This window comes from Urocitellus parryii, chromosome 9 (genome assembly GCF_045843805.1).
Source record: "Urocitellus parryii isolate mUroPar1 chromosome 9, mUroPar1.hap1, whole genome shotgun sequence".
NCBI lineage: Eukaryota > Metazoa > Chordata > Mammalia > Rodentia > Sciuridae > Urocitellus > Urocitellus parryii.
In genome coordinates this window covers 127278215-127288138 of record NC_135539.1, presented here as the reverse complement: position 1 = coordinate 127288138, position 9924 = coordinate 127278215, and positions in this window count along the sequence as shown.

Here is a 9924-nt window from a genome sequence, read left to right as displayed (position 1 = left end):
CTAGGTTTATGAGACTTCTCAGTGTATTGATGAAGGTATTTCCAGAGATGATTGGCATGTGGGACAGCAAACTGAGGGGCAAGACCCTTACTTAGGTGGACTCAGCACTGTCCAATTGGCTAGGTGCCCCACTGGAAAAAAAATGGGTGGAAGAAGAAAGTCTGTTAAATTCAGACTCTATTATAGTTTTTGAGCATGTATGAGAATAGCCATTGCCAGCGTTTCAAGGACATGGGTGGACTTTAGTTACTTCACTCTTCCAATGTACAGGCTGACCAGTGAGTTTCTAGGGAGCTTACAGGCCTTTAATCTCAAACTGGGTCTGCATCATTGTTCCATTATGTACTGAGAGGCCAGCTTCTTGAACTGAACAGCTGCTGGTATCTCTGGCTCTCCAGTGTATAAATGTGGAACCTATCCAGCTTCTACTGGATCTTGTCTTCTAGTGCACTCAGACTAGTACAGCTCTCTACTATTGAGCTTTATCCACAACCCATTTTATTTTTCATTTTGAGAGAGGGTTTCTCACAGTTACCCAAGCAGGCCTAACATTTATGGTCCTTCTGCCTCAAGTCTTCCAACTAGTGGAGATTATACATGAGCACTATTGCAATCAACCGCTCTAACACTTTAAAGATTTAACTCCACCTGGCTTTGCTTGCATGAATCTGAAGAAAAGTCTGATATAATTTGTACCGTTTTTGTTTGGTAGAAAAGCTCATTTTCCCCACTCGAACAAATATATATATATATATATATATATATATATATATATATATATATATATATTTGTTCAAAAATGATAAGCCTGGGTGCAGATGTTTTGGTATTTATTCTGATTGGTATTCTCTGCATTTGTTATCTGTAATTACTTTGTGGTAATAATGAGTCATTATTACTTAAATATTTCTTCTGTCCCTTTCTCTTTTCCTCCTAATGTTTTCACTATCCATATGTTATACTTTTTATAATTAGTCCACAATTCTTGGATATTTTTTCCATTTCTTTTTTTTTTTTCTCTACAGTTGGCAAAGTTTCTGTTAATGGCTTTCCAAGCTTACTCATTCTTTTCTCTGCCATTTCCAGCTTAGGTTATCCTACCAATGAAATTTTTCACATCATAAATGTGTTTTTGACTTCTTGTGCTTCTGTTAGATTCTTCTTATGCTACAGATCTCTTTTTTTCATGTTGCTGACCTTTCTCATAAAATTATTAATATATTAATTTCAATGTTTTGAATACTTAGGCACATAATTCCAAAGTTTCTCTAATATATGAATCTGGTTACATTGCTGCTTTGTCTCTTCAGATATCTATCTGAATTTAATTATAGGTAGATCTAGAAAAAGTTGTCTTTTGAAATGTTCTGTTTTACTATTGTTGAAAGGGTAAAATGAGAATTTCCAAGCTCTTTTTATGTCTGAGATGAGTGAATATATCCACTTTTAACATATGTGTTAATATTTTTCCCAGAACTTATTTCACTTTCTTTTTTTATTGAGCACTTATCACTTGGCAGTCTTATCCTTGGCCTTTGGGTCACAGTAGTTTCAAAATTTCATAGATATTTTCCTTTTGGTTTCTGAGCTGAGATTGGTATGGTTAGTAGGAGCTGTAGCTTCCCTTATGTTTGGAAAGACATAGTCTGATTCCTACTTCATTTAGAAGATACTGAAAACAAAATTGGGGAGCAGGTAAAAAGATGTCATGGCTTCCTTCAAGTCCAGGACCTAAGCTACAGGTACCAGTGTAATGTTTGTTCTAATTTCAGTCATCACACAGTCCAATTTTCCAGAGTAGATTTTTGCAAAGATGTCTTCCACAAAAACCCCAATGTACACACATACGGTACAAATAGATGAACACATATTCACTATTACAAAATTGGGAATATATGTCTAAGGTAACAAGTCATTTGCATTACCAAATGCATGAGGTTATTTACAATGAAATGGGAATATGAGATGACTAGTAGGAAATGAATAATTGGGGCAATTACAGACACTAAAAGAGCATTTTCAATAAGCTTTACCATGAAAGGTCTTAAAAATGTTCCTTCTTGTCTCACCAAGTAATCTGATACCTTATATTCATCTGAAATTTGACTATTTCAGAGGGAATGTAGGAGAGTACTAACTAATGCTTCTAAGTTGGTATGGAATTCCTAAGGAACTCATCACCCAACACAGATACAGCCATTTTATTCAAAATATGACATTTTTCTAAATGATCTGAAAAATGTTTAATGTCTTTCTGAGTATATTTCTTAAGGGTGTAGTAAAGATGACAATACTAAAGCTAGATAGATCGTAGAGAATGTGCTAACCAATGAAATAAATCTTTCTTAAAGTCTAAATGGAACCTACTACATGAATGGCAAAAATAAATAAAACAACAAAAAAAATCTAGGCTAAATTAAATGACAGCAGATGAGGTAGAGAGGGAAGATGGGAGGAGAGGGGAGGGGGGATAGTAGGGGATAGGAAAGGTAGCAGAATACAACAGTCACTAATATGCCATTATGTAAAAATGTGAGTGTGTAACCGATGTGATTCTGCAATTTGTATTTGGGGTAAAAATGGGAGAACCCAATTGAGTCAAGTGTATGAAAGATCATGAGCTCTGTAATGTTTTGAACCACCAATAAAAATAAAATAAAATAAAATAAAATAAAATAAAATAAAATAAAATGTAGGGCTGGGGATGTGGCTCAAGCGGTATCGCGCTCGCCTTGCATGCGTGCTGCCCGGGTTCGATCCTCAGCACCACATACCAACAAAGATGTTGTGTCCGCTGAGAACTAAAAAATAAATATTAAAAATTCTCTCTCTCTCTCTCTCTCTCTCTCTCTCTCTCTCTCTCTCTCTCTCCTCTCTCACTCTCTCTTTAAAAAAATAAAATAAAATAAAATAAAATGTAACATGCATATATCAAAAAAAAAAACACCTAAAAAAAAACAGATGGAATAAAGATTGCCCAGGCCAAATTATTATTTAATTATCAAAAATACAAAGCAATTGAAAGGTATGGATATGATATTGTGTTCTTTTAGCAACCAGATTTGTTTTTAAATAAACAGTACATTTTGAAAATATGTCCAGAAAGGCAATGTTTGGCAAAATGCAAACAGAACATGGACATGCTACCTCAAATAATACCAGGTTCTTCCTAATGCTCATAACAAATTCTTTCCAAAGCAGTTTTTATAGAGTCATATCTGCTCTTTCTGATATTTTTCATGCATCAGGATGGCCTGTCTTTGAAAATGTTGCAGAAGTTGAATATGAACTCCCATAGAGTATGCCTGGCACAATAGCTAATATAATTAATGTAACGATTGTCTCATAAATAAATTTATAGCCCTGTCCTGTCAATATCGGTACTTTCTTAGAGATATGTTGGTATTGTAGAGAAAATACAAATACAATTGTAAAATTTTCTTGGAGGCCCTGATTAGAAATATGTTAAAACTTTTATAACCAAGCCCCTTACTTCTCATGAGCTTCACCGGAAATCATGTGGTAATCAATTTTTTTTTTAAGACTTAATTTGTGGTTGTAGTGCCTACATATTCTAGATACCTTATTAGTCAAATCATAATGCAACCTTCTATTTTGGCATTTTTCTATAAGAATTCAGCTAGTTCTAGAAGCTGCTGCTGAGTTGTTAAACTTTTCTTCTAGATGCTACTTTGTCAATATAGAAACAGTAAGCATATAGAAAAAGCCCCCCTACATAAAAGAAAACATCTCAATATGAAATAAAGCTTATGGAATAGCTAATATGATACTTGGTACTTAGTAAAGAAAATAAATTCAATACATTTTAGCTTTTCTGAAAGGCCTACAATCCCTAAATGTATTATTATTATTTTTTGCAATGAATTTTGTATTAAATATTTGGTCTTAGAGATTAATTTCATAAGTTATCTGCATAGGATAATGTGTTTTTGATGAACAGGTAATCAATTGACTTATTTATTCAAAATTACCCCTTAACTAATCTATATTTCTACATGAAAATTAAACTGGCCCTCACAGAGACTTTTTTTCCCAGAGCAAGAGAATGACAAACAATTATACTGAATACATAAAATTTAATCTAGTCTTATATTTTTGATCTTGCTACACTCTGTTTTTCTCTATACATCTCTATGGCTGGGTTGACACTGATATCTCTTTATTATTAAATTCAAAAGTTGGATATTTTTAATATTAAGATGTATTTGAAGCCAGGTTGTGGCTCAGTGGTACAGCACTTATCCAGCCTGCAAGAGGCACTGAGTTGGATCCCTGGCACCACATAAAAATAAGCAAATAAAGGTATTGTGTTCATCTATAACTAAAACAATATGTATTTGAGCAAATATCTGAATTTCTCACTTTTATTAGCTCTACCATTACCTGGTTTTTCATCCTTCTTAAACATTTTTACATTAATTTTATTTTAACTGAAACATAAAAACATTAAAAATATACATATTTATGTGGTAACATGATGCTTCATTACAATCCACATTGCATAACGTTTAAATCAGGGTAAAGATATCTCTGTCATCAAACATTTCTCATTTCTTTGTGCTGGAAACATTAACATTTTTTTATTCTGACTTCTTGAAACATGATAATTGCCATTATCTGTAGTCTTCTACTGTGCAGTAGCACCCCAGAAGAACTTCCTGATGCTATCTAACTATAACCTGGTACCTATCTCACAAACTCTTCACATTCTTTCATTCCCTCACCAGCTCAGTTTCTGGGGGCCGCCATTCTACTCCTGACTACTGTGAGATCATCTTTCTAAATTTCACATATGCTTGAGGCTTGTCTTTCTGCATCTGAATTATTTCACTTTATGTAAGATCCTCCATTTCCATTTATGTTGTCACAAATGATATAAAAACTAGTTAATTTCAATCCCAGTTATTCTACCTTGTTTTTTCTACCCCAGGTCATTTAGATTTTTTTGGTCATCCTTCTTTTCTACAGGATTATTTTCCTCCTCAATCTTCTTATATAATATGAGTTATGTCATCTACTCTCCAATTTCATTTACTGTCCAAACATAGCTGAATTATATATTTATATCCCTCTCCTAAGGGGAAAGACTTACATTCACTATCAAATGGTCTTCTCCATTCGGATTTCACAAAGGCTACTCAAATTTTGTGCATTCAAACTTTATCTCATCTTGTCTCCCAAATCTCTTTTTTACTATGCCTATTATCTTTCCTTTATGAATCATATTCTTCCCTTTCCTTGGTCTTATCTTTTTAAATATTCACTATCTTCAAGAAACTAGAACTATCTTCCTACTGTTTTGGTTTCTCTATTCTTTTCATTTCCCCTACTCCAGTGTGACAATCACAGATTAGGCACGGGTATCTCTCACCTGGACCACACAATTATGGCACACTGTATTTATAATGACTCCTCTGCCTGTAGGCTTTTGCTCTTCCAATTTATTCTGCATTAAAGTAGGGTGAGCTCTTAAAATAAATCTCCTTTCATCTCTCAGTTTAGATTTCTTGGATATAGTCCATATTCATTAAAACAGTTCATTAGCTGACCCCTGGTTATATCTCCAGCTTCTTCACTTTTCATTTCTCTGATTTATTCTCTTATGTCCAAATGTACATCACTCCATGTAATCTCTTACAGCTGAGCCTTTTAAAAAACTTTTTTTCCTCTTCCTGGAATATATTTTCCCCCAATTACCACAGGTCCAATGTCTGCTAAATGAAATATATGACTGAAAAGCACAGAATTTCGTGCCAGAAAAACTGGGATTCAAACCTTAATTATATTGCACTGTGAGTTGGAAAAGTTACTGAGGCTCTCTAAGTCTTAAAAATTAAGGTGATTGTGGTACTTATTTGATAGAGTGAAAGAATCAAGTGTCGTACTGTATGTCTGTCTCTAAGTGAAGTGCCCTCGCTGGAGGACAGACATCAAATATCAGACTTAGCTTACAATCCTCAATGCATGTGGTATAGAGTAAATATACATTTTTGCTGCATATCGATTTTGTATTATTTGAACTATCATTTTGTACATACTAATATCCATAAGACAATTTAAATCATCCCTCCCTCATAATATTGTTTTAATTTTCATGTGGCATACACATGCTATAAACTATAAAATAATTTTGAATGAGCCCATAAGAAAAATATGTATTCATTTACAAATATAAAAAACCTGCTGTCTAACATGGACTTTATAATTTGAAGTATAGAAATTGCTAGATAGATTTAAATTTTTGATATTTAGTCAAGCTCTTTTTCTTAATCACACAGCACTTGAAGGGTAAAAGACCTCGAAAATTAAGTGATATCTATAATTAATATACCAGGGATGGTTTCTATGCATACTTAAAAACAGATAATAGCATCTTTATGTTCTTTCCTCCCAGCCCATTGTCACTGACTAAGGGTTTTGTAATTACCTAACTCCAATGTAAATATATCAGATCAGCAATTTAATATTACTCAAGGTACGGGAATGAACAGTCTTTCATGTAATTGCTGGCACCTACTATAATTCAAAATGTAAGATTATCATACCCCTTGACAGAATGCATCTTAAAAGCATATTCTTTTTGTCCAAATTCTTTCTGTATAGTCCTATTGTAAGCAGTAAATGAATAGGGACAAAACAATGGAAGAGTCAATGTCTATCTCATTATAATCCCCTTACAACAATTCAAAAACTACAGCAGGTATAATGTAAATATGATGTTACAATTTTACACTTATTGACATTAACTAAAAATTTTATATTCATCAATATTTCCAACAGTTCTTTCAGTAGTTATATATTTAATTTCTATGAACATGGTGAGAATTGCGGTCGGGTACTCTAAATGAAATTAATTTAAATATAGGGATATAATTTATTAATTTTTGTTATTAATTCACAGTTATCTAACTATTTATTTGGTTTAAGTTACAGAATATTCTATATACTCTATCTTATATCACTCCACATCCTTGATATATAAAGAACAAAGGGACATATTATTTAAATAAAAATAAATGATAATATTCAAATGCTTTCAAGTAAAGAGCAGGTAGCTTTAGATTTACTTTTATAAGTTAGGGCATTTTTGATGTAACTACATATCTGAATTTATAGAAGAGTAAGGTAAAGCATTCTTTTCTATTGTTTCTGTAATGAATTATCATGAACACCACATATAATAACAATGCAAATTTCCTATCTTTTAATTCTATAAGTCCAACCCAAGTCTCACTGGGCTAAAATCAAGGTGTCAACAGGATTTTATTATTTTCCAACAAGGCCTATGGTAAAACCTGTTTCCTTGCCCTTGCTAGCTTTTAGAGGGCACATGTATTCCTTGGCTATGGTTTTCTTTTCTTATTTCCAAATACAGCAAGTGGATTGATGCCACTTCATGTTGCTCTTATACTCACACTTCCCTTGAACTCTGACTACTTCTTCCATTTTAAGGACTCTTATAATTACATTTGTCATACCCAGGCAACTTAGGAGCTTATCAGATTGACATATTAGTCATTGGTTACCACAGAAACACAACAAATAGAATATACACACACACAAGCACACACAAACACAAAAATAAAGATAAATTTAGTTAAGCAACCAGCTCTTTCAGTATAGGGACTAGCAAGACTGAAACCTGCAAACTCTCTGAAGTTTGAGACTTGTCTTTCTGTATCTGACTTATTTCACTTTATATAGGTGAACCGGCTAACTCTCTGGAGTCCCAGGGAAGAGTTGACAAGCAGAATTGTTGTTCATGGGACTTTTAGTCTTTGTCTCCTAATATCGTAAACTAATTGCATTAAGATCACTCGCATTAAGAAAAGTGATCATTTTTTTTCAAAGTCTGCAGATTTGAATGTTAATTTTATTTTTAAAAGTCTATACAGAACATCTAGACTGGTCTTGCACCAAATATTTGGGTAGAAAATAGCCATCAAAAAGAGCAATTTTGATTCCACTGGCATCCTTGATTCTTCTTTGCTAGAAGTCTCCATTATGCAGGTCTCATGGTTTCAGGATGTTTGCATCTACTGTTGATTGTACTTATGTATAACCACAGACAATACAAATGGGTCCTGGTGTATTTATATCTTTGATTTGCACATAATACCTTGAATGATGGCTTATGCACAGAAGCTTAAGGGTTAATAGGTATATGTGTATTTCCTTATCTAGTCCATAACCTCTTTCTTCTTAACCTGTTAGAACAATCTAAATTCAATTGCTTGGTTCATTTTCAGTTCTAAACACTTCTATTTTCATTGCTGTCTTTGAAGGTTTTTTTTTCTTTTTTCCCTATAATTTGAAGTATCCCTTCTCTCTTAACCAAATTACTTTAAGTTCTTCAAAAATGTGCATCCTCATCTGTAAAATGGTTAAAATAATCACTGAGATTTTGGTGTAAAATAAGGAAAGACAATACATATATTACCTTTATGAAATTGCTTAGCAGTATTTTAAAAGGTTAATGTTAATCTTACTCTTTTGAGAATTTTTATAAAGGATTATATTTTATAAAGAGGATTATAAAGAGCATTAATATCTTTCCACATTCAGCAGGAATATTTTCCTAAGTAATTTTTACACGTGAATATTTTCTAAATCATACTTTTGCTCTGTAATTTTATTTTTTTAATTTAATGCAGAACATTGGCATTTATTATTTTTTGAGATTTTGTGAAAACTGAGAAGTCATCTCACATTTCAATAGTTACTAACTAACCACCTGTGTTTTTCTGTTCATATGCATATGTGTATATTTTTATATTTATGCACTGCTTTTGAAGCATGGAGTCTATATCTCTTTTAGCATTCTCTTTACATGACTCCCAGAAATGTCTAGGGAGCCAATGTGGCAGTGACAATATCATGTGTTCACCAAGTTGCCTGTTCTTTTCCTTATGAAAATAATAGACTCCGTTTTTCAGCTCCCTGAAGTTAGGTGGCTCTCCATGACTAAATTCAGGCTAAAGGCATGGTGCAGTGGAAGGTTGGGGATGACAAATGTCACTTTCAGGATGGCCACAATAAAGTTTCCAGCATAGTCCTTGACTCTATCCCTCTGGGCTTTGGTGCATTGGCCAGACTTTAAACCTCTATGAGACAGAAGAGCCAATAGATAGGGACAGTCTAGATTCCTGAATGGACAGAAAGAAGAGCCCTGATGAGCTCTTCCTTAGGATGGGCAATAAAGGAAACAAAAATCAAATAAAAAAACAACTCTCTTCTATTAGCCCATTAGGTGGGTAGTTATAGTAGTCACGCTGCGTTGACTAATAAATGACCCTTGTTCAATTTCTACTGCCCTAAATCTAGAGAATATTTAAATTAGGCTGCATTAGCCTGAAAAAAAACTAATAGTAAAAAGCAAGAATTAGATCACTGCCTAACATATATACATTTATGAAAATGTCTATAATTATAAAGGGGTTAATATCAGCCTTACTTTTTTGAAAGCTTTTATAGATGGTAGATATAGACACTTTGCCAGATTTGCTGGGAATATCTTCCCATTAAATACTCTATTCACATTGAATATTATCTAAATGTTAGTACAATGAGTGTTGGCACGCATGTAGAATAATCTTCTTGTATAACTGTTCCTCCACTATTTCTGTGAGTCTGTGCTTGAACAAGGAGCATTGAATAAGTCACGTGACCCTGATTCACTCAGGTGGAATCACCCGCTGCTCATCTGCCTTAGGTAAGGAGTTTTGAAACCTGAAAAACCATATGTCTAGAAAATCCTATTCATTACTCAGCTATTTATTCTTGATCCCTTCATCAACTAACTTTCTTCTCTCTATCCTTTAGGTAAACACGTCTTGTTTGATTTACCCAAATAATGTGCAGTACATTCCTGACAGTGTCTGCACATTATCTTTTCATCAGTCT